The 11,840-nt window shown below is 42.2% G+C and overlaps 1 protein-coding gene across 1 annotated transcript in view; it reads left to right on the top strand.

The window, feature by feature from the left end:
• The first annotated feature begins 473 nt into the window (after positions 1-473).
• The window catches only part of SGPP2 (sphingosine-1-phosphate phosphatase 2), a 66,840-nt gene continuing 55,473 nt past the window's right edge, over positions 474-11,840 (top strand). Inside the window, exon 1 of the mRNA XM_008593605.1 lies at positions 474-626. The gene's annotated coding sequence lies outside the window, so the exon portion shown is untranslated. The remainder of the gene's footprint in view (positions 627-11,840) is intronic.

The raw sequence follows: 11,840 nt of genomic DNA on the forward strand, positions 1-11,840 counted from the left end.
GTCTAGTTTCATTCTCCTGCATATTGATATCCAGTTCTCCCAGCACCATTTGCTAAAGAGGCAGTCTTTTCCCCAGTGTATAGACTTGGTGCCTTTGTCAAAGATCAGATGGCTGTGGGTGTGTGGGTTGATTTCTGGGTGCTCTATTCTATTCCATTGATCAGTGTGTCTGTTTTTATGCCAGTACCATACTGTTTTGGTTATTATAGCTTTGTAGTATAGTTTAAAGTCAGTTACCTGTTAATTTTATGAAGAACTAATGCGTTCAGTATTTATTTGGACAAATTGAGGTTGATCGTGTTTAACAACGATGTAGACTGATAGTAATGACACTGTAATAACACAACCAGAGAGGAGCCAGCACCTTGGCAGTGGAGACCTACAAGTTTTAGACAGAGATTTTTAAAACTTGCCACATAGTGACATGTTGAATGAACTCACAGAGTCTTCTAACTTTTATCTTTTAGGCTTACGTGCAGAAGTACATTGTGAAGAATTATTTCTACTATTGCCTATTCAAATTTTCAGCTGCCTTGGGTCAAGAAGTGTTCTACATCACATTTCTTCCATTCACTCACTGGAATATTGATCCTTATTTATCCAGAAGACTGGTCATCATATGGGTTGTGAGTATTATTATTACTTATGAACAACCGCTACTTCTAAGACAAATACCTGCTTTGGCATTTGAGTTCTTTGTGCATGTGTCCTTTTTTTTTTTTTTTTCTGCCACTTAGGGTTGAACTTGTTGCCTAATGTATTTCGGAAAAATTAAAAAGCTATGAATGTAACTTGTTTTGGGTGAATAAAAACTAGAAGAGGGGAGAAGTGACGAGCAGAGGAAAAAGGACCTTTCTAAGAAAACATGTAGAGTATAAAATGCATTCTCCCAAGGGACCCATGGAAAATTTGATCAAAAAACCAGACCTAGAAGCTGTTGACTAATAATTTCCAGCAGTATTAAGCGACTACTCTATATACATTGGAGACACCAAAACATGTAAGACAAGGCTCCTTCCTTGAGGGAACTTCTAGTGCAGTGGGGGCCACAAATACACAGAAACCCAGGGAGGATTCCAGGTAGACAGGTGGAGCCCCGTTCTGCTGTTTTGCTCAGGACCCTATGACTTAACTTTGTTCAGGGCCAAAATGAGGCCTGAGTTTTTGCTTAATTGGGGGAGATGGTGGTATTTGCAAGGCAGCGAGGCATGCTGGGAATATACAGGCCTTGGTGTCAGACAGGCCTGGGTCAAAGTTCAGCTCAGCCACACCTGTGCACCCTGTTCTGAGCCTTACTTCACTCACTTGTCAAATGGAGTAAATAATGTGCATCCCCAGAGTCATCAAGGCGGTGTCCTGAGTGGGCACAGAGTTTGGGGCCTGGCACGGGGGAGGACTCCACAAGTCATTATTTGAGTATGATGCATAGTGACTAGTCTGTGAGGGTGAAGGAGTCTTAAACATCAGCCAGTTCTGAGGTCAAAGATTGTTTAGCTCAGAGCCAAGATTGTTTCCCTAACTCAAGATTCTCTGCTAAAAACAAGAGGTTCAGAAGCATGTGGTTGGATATAAAGGAGAAGCTGTGTGATCTTTAGCAGGCAACTTCCCCACTCTTGGCTTTATTTTTCTCATTCACGGAACAAGTTAGAGTGGACTTGATCGGGGCCATAAATGCAAATGTCCTCATGGCAGGGGAGAGAAGTAACAGCAAAGTCCTGAGTGGGGAGGGACGTCCATGCAAATCTTTCACCATGTCGCCACCTGGGGGCGCTAGGGATCACTTGCCCCCCTGGTCCACCTGTGACTTCTCTGAAAAAAAATGGGCCGAGTTGTGAGATCTTCCCATTTTTCACATGAGATCTCCCAGTTTTTAATTGTAAGCTTACATTTTAAAAACATTACATGCCAACTGAACAAAGAAACCTCGAAGTCTAAACGTATGAGCTGTGATTTGAAGCTTCTGGTGTACAGGACCACTAAAGCTTATAGTTATGATTATTTGACCCAAATTCTTCCTGGGTCTTTCATCCTTATCTTTCTAAAACTACAAGCCACTTTTTCTTTCCTCATCCTTGTGTCCTGCTTGGCCCTCTTCCAAAATCTAGCTTCTGTCTGAAAGTATGATCTGAGAGGTTGCAAAAGCATATACATCTTGCAAAAATCATGAAGGAAATGTCAATCCAACTGTCCCTTTCCTGAGCTGAAGCCTGCTTCTGTGTCTGCAAAGCAGCCATGTCTGCTGGAACAGGCAGGATGGAGGCAGGAGAGAGAGGGAGCAGGGAGCATCCCCTCGGTTCTTAAGATCTGAAAACACACCAAACACCCAGGGTGCTTGAGTTTCCTGCTGTCATTTGTTTTCTGAGATTTAAAAAAAAAAAAAAAATCCCGAAACTTTTATGGTGCTTGGGTGAGACAAAAGTACTTTTAATAATTCAGGAGTATCTTATAATACGTATATTGTCATCTCAAAGCTGATTATCTCCTCCACTGAGAGTGGAAAACTTTTGCCCAGAGGCTGGGAAGACCTTTAGACTTGATAGGAGGCTGTGGTGAGGGGATGCTCTGATGGTCATTATTGGTTATCACTTTATGCTCTTCCTCATTTCAAAGTGCCCAAAGTGTCTGTTTGAGGCAGAATGACAAGTCTTTCGTCAGACAGTGAGCAAATAAAATCTTTGCCTGAGAAGGAAAGAGCAACCTTTGAGTCTGTGGTCTGTCCTGAGGTTTGGTGACCTCTTACTTGATTTTTCTAAATGGTGCATAGCCCGGTCCACAAGGCACCCCTGCAGAGAGTCCCCTGGTTACTCTGGGTGTTCAGCTATATCTGTAAGGGCAGCATGGACAGGGTCAGGTAGAGTGCACATTCCTGCCAGTTCCTGGTGAAAAGAATAGAGGCCATTCCAAGGGGAAAGAGGGGGAGAGGGAGGGGTGTAGGCACACGCATGTGTGTGTTTATGTGTGTACGCATGCATGTGTATGTGTGTGTATATGTATGTGTGTGTTGGGAAACGGGGTGCTCTCTGCTTGGTTGCAGAGGCAATAATGGAGGTTCTGGTGTTGAAGGTGGGTGAAGGGAAGGGAAATTCCTGGTGGCGTTGGAGGGGAAGGTTGCGGGGAGCCGGGTAAGGTTCTTGTGTTCAGGCCAGCCAAAGCAATCAGCTTCTTGCTGAGGCTGCCTTTTTCATGGAAGGGATATCCCTAAATTAGTAGCTGTCTCTTCAAGGAGCAGGGGTTAAGAAATGTTAATTACATAAGGGGCAGAGCTTGTAACTTGTAACTTTAAATATTTTATCTCACCCAAAATTCGTTGGAAGTCAGCTGCATTCAGGCGTGCCAAACCTCTTGTCAAATATTATATTAATCGGAGACTTGTCATTGGATGAAGATCCAACAGGTTTTATTGCTTTTAAAAATAATTTGTTATATTAGGGGGTGACTCATGCTGTCTGAAGTAGCTTAGCAGAATTTATGGAAGTATTAACTGCTCTCTCTTCACAATCATAATATTTTCTCCCCTCTACCATACAGTTTTTATTGCTTTTATTGGCATCTATGTTCATCATCTTATTTGAGCTTCATAACAATGGGTTAGTATCATTTTATAGATCGGGATAGTAATACTTAAAATAATAATAAGCCATATCATATGTGGAGCAGTTAGTATACATGCCTTTCACTGTAATAGAGCTTGACATATTTTACCTTATCTAATCCTGCCATCCATCCATCTCTGGCTAGTCCATAGATTGACCGTACTTGGTTCAAACAGCTGTGTTAGGGATGGGGATAGACAATTAATAGGTGCCACAGATCCATGGCCAGGTTCTGGAACATCAGAGACCTGGACTATAATGCTAGCCGTGAAACCTTGTTCAAGGCACTTCATGGTTCTGGCCTGCAGTTTCCCTAGCTTTAAGATGAAAGGACCAGCTAGAGGATCCTTGGAGGCTTGTAACATGGTCATGAGTCTTCGTTATATGTTTGCTCTGTGACACTTAAAAGAGGTCTGTCTGCGGTGTGAAAGAAGAAGGAAAAAACCAAAGTTGGGTGGGATAACAGCAAAAGAATAGAAGGTATTTAATGTCTTTTGCAGACCAAATGCTAATGTGGCTTTATTTATTTTGTCTTGTGTTTTTAATCCCTTCACTATGAGACAGTACATTTGAAATGCACATCAAATCCATTGCTAAATGATTATTAGATTGCCTTGTTGTTTTGTATTCAACATAATTTAAAAGAAAACATTTAAAAGAGAAGGCTTAATTGCTCGGCAAATATCAATTTTATTTTTTTGTAGACTCAAAGTCTTGGTGATAAGGAAGCCGTAAAAGCAGAAGTTTAAAATGATGGTTTTCCACATCTCTCACATTCTGATTATTAGCAACAAGCTTGCTGATAATTATACTTAAAAAGCAGACCAGAAATTTACATTTAAATTGTGCCTACTGTCCAGATGGCGACTATCTGCTGTAGTGTTTAGGGTATTATTTTATAAAACAGTCACATAAATTGGTTAAGAGGTGAACTTTGTGATAACATGTTAAAATGGAGTAGTGTCTTTTTGGATGTAGACAGGCTGCCATCTGGCTGTCTCACAGGAGAGTCTGTCACCTGGGTAGGGAGGAGAGGAAAACAGCCTGCCCACATCCCTGTAATTCACAACCCCTCGACTGGGGTCAATTTTAGTGCCGAAAGATGACTTTAAATGTGATTATCTCTTAATCCTCTGTTTAAACCACTACGACCATTCACTTCAAAAGATCCCCCTGCTTGTTAAATTGGTTCTTGCTTGAGATTAATGAGTCTTTAAAAGTATTCAACAATGGCCCGATTGTGACCCTCACTAACTTGCATTGAGTGAACTAGAATTAGGCGTCAGAGATTCTGCCCAGTCCCTCTGAAGTAGAATCTGTAATTTAGCCTTAGTTAAGTATTAAGTAAATGTCTCTAGGGGGCTTGTTATGCAAACTGCACTGCTTTGGTTTTGAAACACAATAAGGAAAAGTTTGGGTTTTAGTGTTTTTGTGTGTGTTGTTTTTAAAGCCTCAAAACTGATCTCGTGTGGTGAACCAAAAAATTTGGATTTCTCTGAGTATCACCATTATTACCTGAAAAGTGGTTTTCTCTCTTTCTGTCTCTCTCTCTTATGATGATGACTGGAAAATGTGCCCACATTCTTTCCCTTACGATGGTCCCTACTTCACACCCCCCGAGACTGAGATGCTGTCAATTGAGCAAAACTGCAGTCCCCCCAGACAGACACCACTGCCCCCCACCCAAGCCTCACTTCTTTTTCTTATTTTTAAATTGACAGATAAAATTGTGTGTACTGTATTTATTGTGTACAAGTTGATGTTTTGAAGTATATATCCACTGTGGAATGGCTAAGTCCAGCTAATTAACAAATGTGTTATCTCACAGTTATAATTTTTGTGGTGAAAACATTTAACACCCACTCTCTGTGTTTTTCAAGAATACAATATGTCATCATTGATTGTAGTCATCATGTTGTACAGTAGATCTCCTGAACTTTTTCCTCCTGTCTAACTGTAATTATGTATCCTTTGACCAACATCTCCCAATACCCTTCCTTCCCTCACCCACCCCAACCTGGCAACCACCTGCTATGAAATCAACTACTTGAGATTCCACATAAGAGTGAGATCACGTGGTAGTCATCACTTCTAATGCTTTGTTTAGTTTGTATCGTGTGGATGGCTGATTGTTTTAAAGCTTAGCTAGGTATAAAATTTTTCAAAACAGGGTCCAAGAGGCAGGATATCTTTAGGGAAATTAAATTGGATCTGCTAAAATGATGCAAACAACTAAACATTTCATGCAGAGTTTTGTTGTGGAGTAGTTCTTCTCCCATTCCTTTGGTTTTATTCTAGCTTTTAATTTCTTAATAAGAAAAATAAATAGCCTCTGCCAAGTCATATCCAGACCCAAAAGAAACCAAGGAGCATCCTGGTTGGCATAGCAGAGTGTAAGGAATTTAGTTTCTCTCCTTATGGCTAACTCTGCTTTCTCCCCCACAGCCTGCAGGCAAATCAGTCCCTATGGTCTTTACAAAGGCACAGATTTTATTCCAGATTCTCTCCCACTCATTGTAGAATGAAAGGAAAGAGAATGAACTGATTAATAGGTAGGGTGGGGTGAGTGGCTTTCAGATGAGATTTTCACATAAAATCTTAATTTTCCCTGTCTTTTTAAAAGCCAGTCAATTCCATGTGCAAAACTGCATTCTTGAGTGGATATGATTCTCATAGCAGCTGCTTTACATGCAAGAACCCCATTTCACAGGTGAGAAAACTGAAGCCCAAAGAGATTAAGTGACATGCTCAGTGGGACACAACCAGTAAATGGAATAGGTAGAGTTCATGCTTGGTTCTGGCTCTAAATCCCATCCGTTCCTTTTCACAGCACCACATTGCTTCAGATGGTTAAACTTTATTTTTTTCTCCAATCCAATTATCCAGAAGTGTGTTTTGCTTATTTGGTTGGAGAGGCTCCATTTAGCACCATAGCCTCATTTGCAAGTGCCCTGTATGGACAGCAGCCATATGTCACAGGTTTTCCAGACATTTTCCTTTCATTTCTCTGTGCTATGGTCCCTGTGAGTGCCCCTGCTGTGTGTCCAACCGTGTGTTCCTGATTTTTTACACTTACCCGGAAGGCCAGAGCATCACAGGGACCTAAGAGGATGGAAAAGGGCTTTGGCGCTTTTGTTTCAGAGCTGGAGGCCTGAAGAGGGCTGCCTGCTAATCCTGGGGGTTGTCATTCCTGGGCCTGTGCTCTGCTTCCTTATCCCATTTTGCAAAGCAGCCAAGTGGAAAAGGAGGAATGAGGAAAAGCGTGGCCCTTTGTCCCTATTAGGAGGCGGGGGTTTGACCTGAAGGGGACTAGGCATTTTTCTTGTCGTTGTGCCTCCACTTGCCAGGCTTGCTTCCTTATCCCATTTTGCAAAGCAGCCAAGTGGAAAAGGAGGAATGAGGAAAAGAGTGGCCCTTTGTCCCTATTAGGAGGTGGGGGTTTGACCTGAAGGGGACTAGGCATTTTTCTTGTCGTTGTGCCTCCACTTGCCAGGCTTCTCGCCTCTGGGTGCCTTCATCCTCCCTGCCTCCCGTCCTGTGCAGCCTCCACAGTGAGTGCTGAGCGCTCAAATTCCTCAGTGGCTCTTCTGTAGCATTTGAGGATCGGACGTTTCCCTGTGCTGGGGAGGAGAAGGGGACGCTTTTATCAGTTAAGTGCCCTTTCCATTCACAGCTGGAGAGGCCTCCATCTATTTCAGCCTGTGGAATTTTCTGCAATGTTCTGAAAACTTGAGAACTACAAGAAAAACCCAGTCCTATTAACCGAATGACTGTCAGTCAACTCTGCTTTCCCCTCGTCTTTCCCCAGTGCGGGCTGGGCTTCCCCAGAGGAGCCCTTTGTAGCCTCTGCACCAGGGACAGGCAGTGTGGGAAGCCCTCTGTAGACAGAGGTCCCTGTAGCAGAAGACCAGCCCTGACCTCCCTTCCCTTCCTTCTAGGCCTAGCTGCCACCAGATGCCAGTCAGGCCCTCTTAAGAGTCCAGAGGCCTCAATGGGCAGGCACCACAGCATGCATGGGAGGCGCTGTGTTCACTATAGGGAAGGCTGGGCCTCAGCCAGCTCTGAGGTTAATCTGGGAAACTGAGGCTTCCCAGATCTGACTCCAGGGGTGCCGGCCCTCTCTCTCCAGGCCTCTTGCCTGCTCCAGTGATACCTGCCATCTCCTGGTGTCGGAGGCTCAGCCTCTGCACTCTCCTTGCTGGGCTGAGTGCAGCTCATGCGCTAGGTCCTGAAGGGTCTTGCTTAAGTAATTTGCAAGGAGCCACAGTGTAACTGCTTATGAATAAGTAACATTCTAAAATGTGTCAATGTAAGCCACATGTGGCTGTGCCTGCACAGCCTATTCTTCAGATGAGCATAGGCTATATGGCAGCTTTCAAGACAATAACAGCTCTCAGTGCGGTGATAGCCATAAGTCCTGACTATGTGCTAGACACGGGGCTGTGGCCTTTGTAAATATTACTGAGTGAAGTATAGCACTATTATTCTTCTTCTCATTTTAAAGGTGAGGAAACATGAGAAGGCCAGCCAAGCTGACATAGCCAGAGGGAGTACAGTCGAGATTTGAACCCATAACTATTTGGTTCCAGAATCCTAGCTATAAACCTCTGTGCTCTGCGCTAACCCCTTAATTATGTTAAATTTATGTTAAATTTATTTGGCTTTTTTGTGTGTATTAAACCTGTTCAATTAATTTTATTTTTTATTTTGTAAGTAGTAAACCACATTAATAAAAAATTAGAAAAATGAGAAAAAAGTTTCCTTTTTATGTGGTATGTGCATAAAAATTCATTGTTTGCATTGCATATGATCAGATTTAACTAGGAAAAGATGTTGTGTTTTTATTCCTTTTAAAATTAAATTTCTTCTGGCATTCACCAGCACTGAGATCAGAAGGGAAAAAAATGTTTTATTAAATTTGAAAATGCTTTTTGAACACATAGCTCTTTGACTCTGAGGTTTGGGGAATGACATTCTGAAGGTTTTCCAAAAACCCTAAGATGAAAATTAGCAAGTTGTGAGCAGCTTGCTTCCTTTTAAATTAACACTGGTAAACAAAGGCAAAATGAGTGAAATAAGAGAGGTGATTTCTTTTATTAGGCCAAAATAGAAGATCCAGGCAAAGGAAAACATTAAATCCTACATTTAATACTAACTCTGCAATTGGTAGCACATCTGTAACACTGCTGCCAGTGGGCTGTGAACCCATCCCAGCCAGTCAAGAGGTCTTCTGAACTGTGTGTGTGAGAGATAGAGGTTGAACAACTTTCAGTGTTTCTCTACATAATTGGGAAAAATATTTACCTAGAAAGAATGGACACAGGGTGATGGACTGAAAGTCTCCATTTTTCTGTAGCCAACAAAGACTATACTTTGGATGTTTAATTAGAATTTTTTTTTTCACTTGGGTGAGCATTCCAAACAAGCTAAATGTTCTCTGAGGCCTTTGCCTTTTTTCGAGGCTGGATTCAGAAATGTAAACCGAGATTTGTATTGTGGGAAGCATTTAGAATGTATGTTAAAGACTGGGATTTATACTTTTTTTAAAGAAGTCTACTAATCTACAAAGAATGTTTGACTATTTGTCCTAGAGGGCAATCAAAAGGGTGTGTCTTTAACACCGAAAGGATTAAATCATTAAAACTCTGTCAATGCCTGAGTTACAGAAAACCAGGTGCCTGTCTTTATTTAAACTGCTTTAACTACCTAAAAGGAGGTGTTGAAGGATGTGCTTCTCTTATCTAGCTCTCTTATGGGTGTTAATTTTGAGTAGGTTTCTATATTCATTAGAAATGTATTTTAAGAAAATTTTATATGAGAGATATGAAACCACCTAGAGCCTTTCTAGGATATCACCTTAAAGATTAAAATATAGGGCCGGCCTGGTGGCGCACTGGAGAGTGCGCCGCTTGGGAGCGCGGCGGCGCTCCCCCCAAGGGTTCGGATCCCATGTGGAGACCGGTTCCCGCTCACTGGTTGAGCGCGGTGCAGGCGCAACACCGAGGGGTGTGATCCCGTTGCCGGTCCCCGGTACGGGCGCGACACCGAGGGTTGCGATCCCGTTACCGGTCAGTAAAAAAGACAAAAAAGGAAAAGAAAAAAAAAAAGATTAAAATATAAAGAGCCACGTATGGGATGTACCCTTGTTCAGAAAATAAGCTTGGTAAGTAGAACAGAGTTTTTGGTGATTGAAAGTATCCTAAAAGCTAAGGTGAACGGGTACCCAAATCAAGACCTAGGCAATGAGAAATACTCTTTTGGGGTTACTTGGACTTTTATCAGCCTTAGCAACAGGAAACTCTGAGATCATGTACATTTCCACTAGAAGTTGATACAAGCGAGAAGATGAGCATAGTAATCTGGAAGCCATCTCATAAAACATCCTCTGAATCTCGTCTTCTTGCAAATCCATCAGGTTTAGGTCTCTACTGGTACTTTTTGTTTTGGGAGTCTTGTAATTATGGGCATCATTCATTGTTCCTAAACTGTGGAAGGGTGTGCCACCTCCAAGTCTGAAGAAAATATAAAAGAAGATTAAAATGTAGTTGTCCCTTAAGATGATGTGATTGTACGTGAGTATAATTGTCTCATGCAGCTTTTCTCCTCTACAGTGAAAACAAAACAGCTGGCCCTAAGCAAACTAGAAATAGGTACTGGAGCATTTCCGTATCTAAACATATGATGTCAAGAGCATGTAAATAGGAAAGAAGAAACCAGGAACCATGAGGCAGCTGTTGTTTCTAAAACTAATGTTTATGAAAAGCATACAATTGCATAGATGCTGTAGCACTTCAAAATGTGTTCATATCTGAATCTAGCATTGATTATGTAAGGCATTAATACCGACATTTGCATATGCTGAAACTGCAGACATTCATAACGCCCACAGCTCACTCTTGAGCTGGCCCTCTTTTTACCTCATTGTACCATGTCAGACCTAAAATAAAGCTCTCTTTGGGGGAAAAGAAGAGTTCTTGGAAAGGGCCCAAAAAGCTGGACTGTAGAGGGTAGCCATAGAGAGAATATTCATGGATGGGGAAACCCATGAATTTCCCCTTGTGAAAATTCAGAGAAATATTTAATAAGACTGACTCATAAGGGAAAATCTCAGCGGTGACAGCTGTGGTCTCCAGGCTTCCCCGATAGCTGCCCACACTTGGGTACATGACTTCACTTAATAAATGCATGCTTACAAGCCATGTGCCCCAGGAACCAATTTGGCCCTGTATGTGCAGTTCGGCAGGTGGTTTCAGTCATCTACGTGTCTAAAATTGTATAACTACTCACTATAAGGCATATTGGGCAAATAGAGCAGGATTTAAAGATATTTAAACATTTGGTAAAGCCTGAACTTCTCTCTCTCTCTCTCTCTTTTTCTTTTAATTTTAGGGGAAAATTTGCACCTTTCCTCTGTGCTGGAAGTTCTGGCTTCACCTAGCCTCAGCCTCCCAGAAAGCCCCTGGTGGCTTTTCTTCAGCTTTCCCTTAACCTATAACCTGCTGGTAGTTTGAGAGCCTGAAGCTAATGTCAGAGCTTATCTTAAACTACTTGCATCAAAGCCCTTTTTAGCCACACTTTCTCCTGCAAATGAAGAACTGATTACATAAAGAGCTCTTGGCTTAAAAATAAAAAAGAGGAAGGAAGGTGACCTTGTTGAATTTTACTTGAGCCCTTTACACCTAGAAAACAGAAACCCTGAAGGTAACCCTTCCACCCTTTTTTGTGTTCCAGGAAAGGGTTTAGTACAAGGAGTCCTTCCTCATGTGGCTTTAACAAGACTCGCAGATGCCTCCCTTGCTGGCATCTGACCAGACTCTCCAAATTCCATTCTGTCCCATAACTGTCTCATAAATGACTAGCTCATCTCTGTCCCCATCAGCCAATCTACCATTGACAAATTACCTGCCGCCTTGACTTGACCAAACTTTAGTTAAGTTTCTCTCTGTCTGTAGACCCCTGGCTTTTGACCCACCCTCACTAGCATGCTGCCCCTCCTTAAGGCCCTTCCTGAGAAGAGACTGACCCAAGAGACATGTCCTGGCCACTGTCCTAACCCACCTCTACCTTCAGATGAAGTAGATACTTCCATAGACTCGGTTCTTTCTAGACTTATTCATTCCTCCCTTTTATGCCTAATCTTTGAGACACTTGCAGGTGGTCGCCTGATTACATTAGTCCCCCTCCCCCTTCTTGCAAGAATCCTTTAAGTCTCTTACCTAAATCCAGATTTGTTTTTTTTTTTTTTTT

This window comes from Galeopterus variegatus, unplaced genomic scaffold (genome assembly GCF_000696425.1).
Source record: "Galeopterus variegatus unplaced genomic scaffold, G_variegatus-3.0.2 Scaffold160, whole genome shotgun sequence".
NCBI lineage: Eukaryota > Metazoa > Chordata > Mammalia > Dermoptera > Cynocephalidae > Galeopterus > Galeopterus variegatus.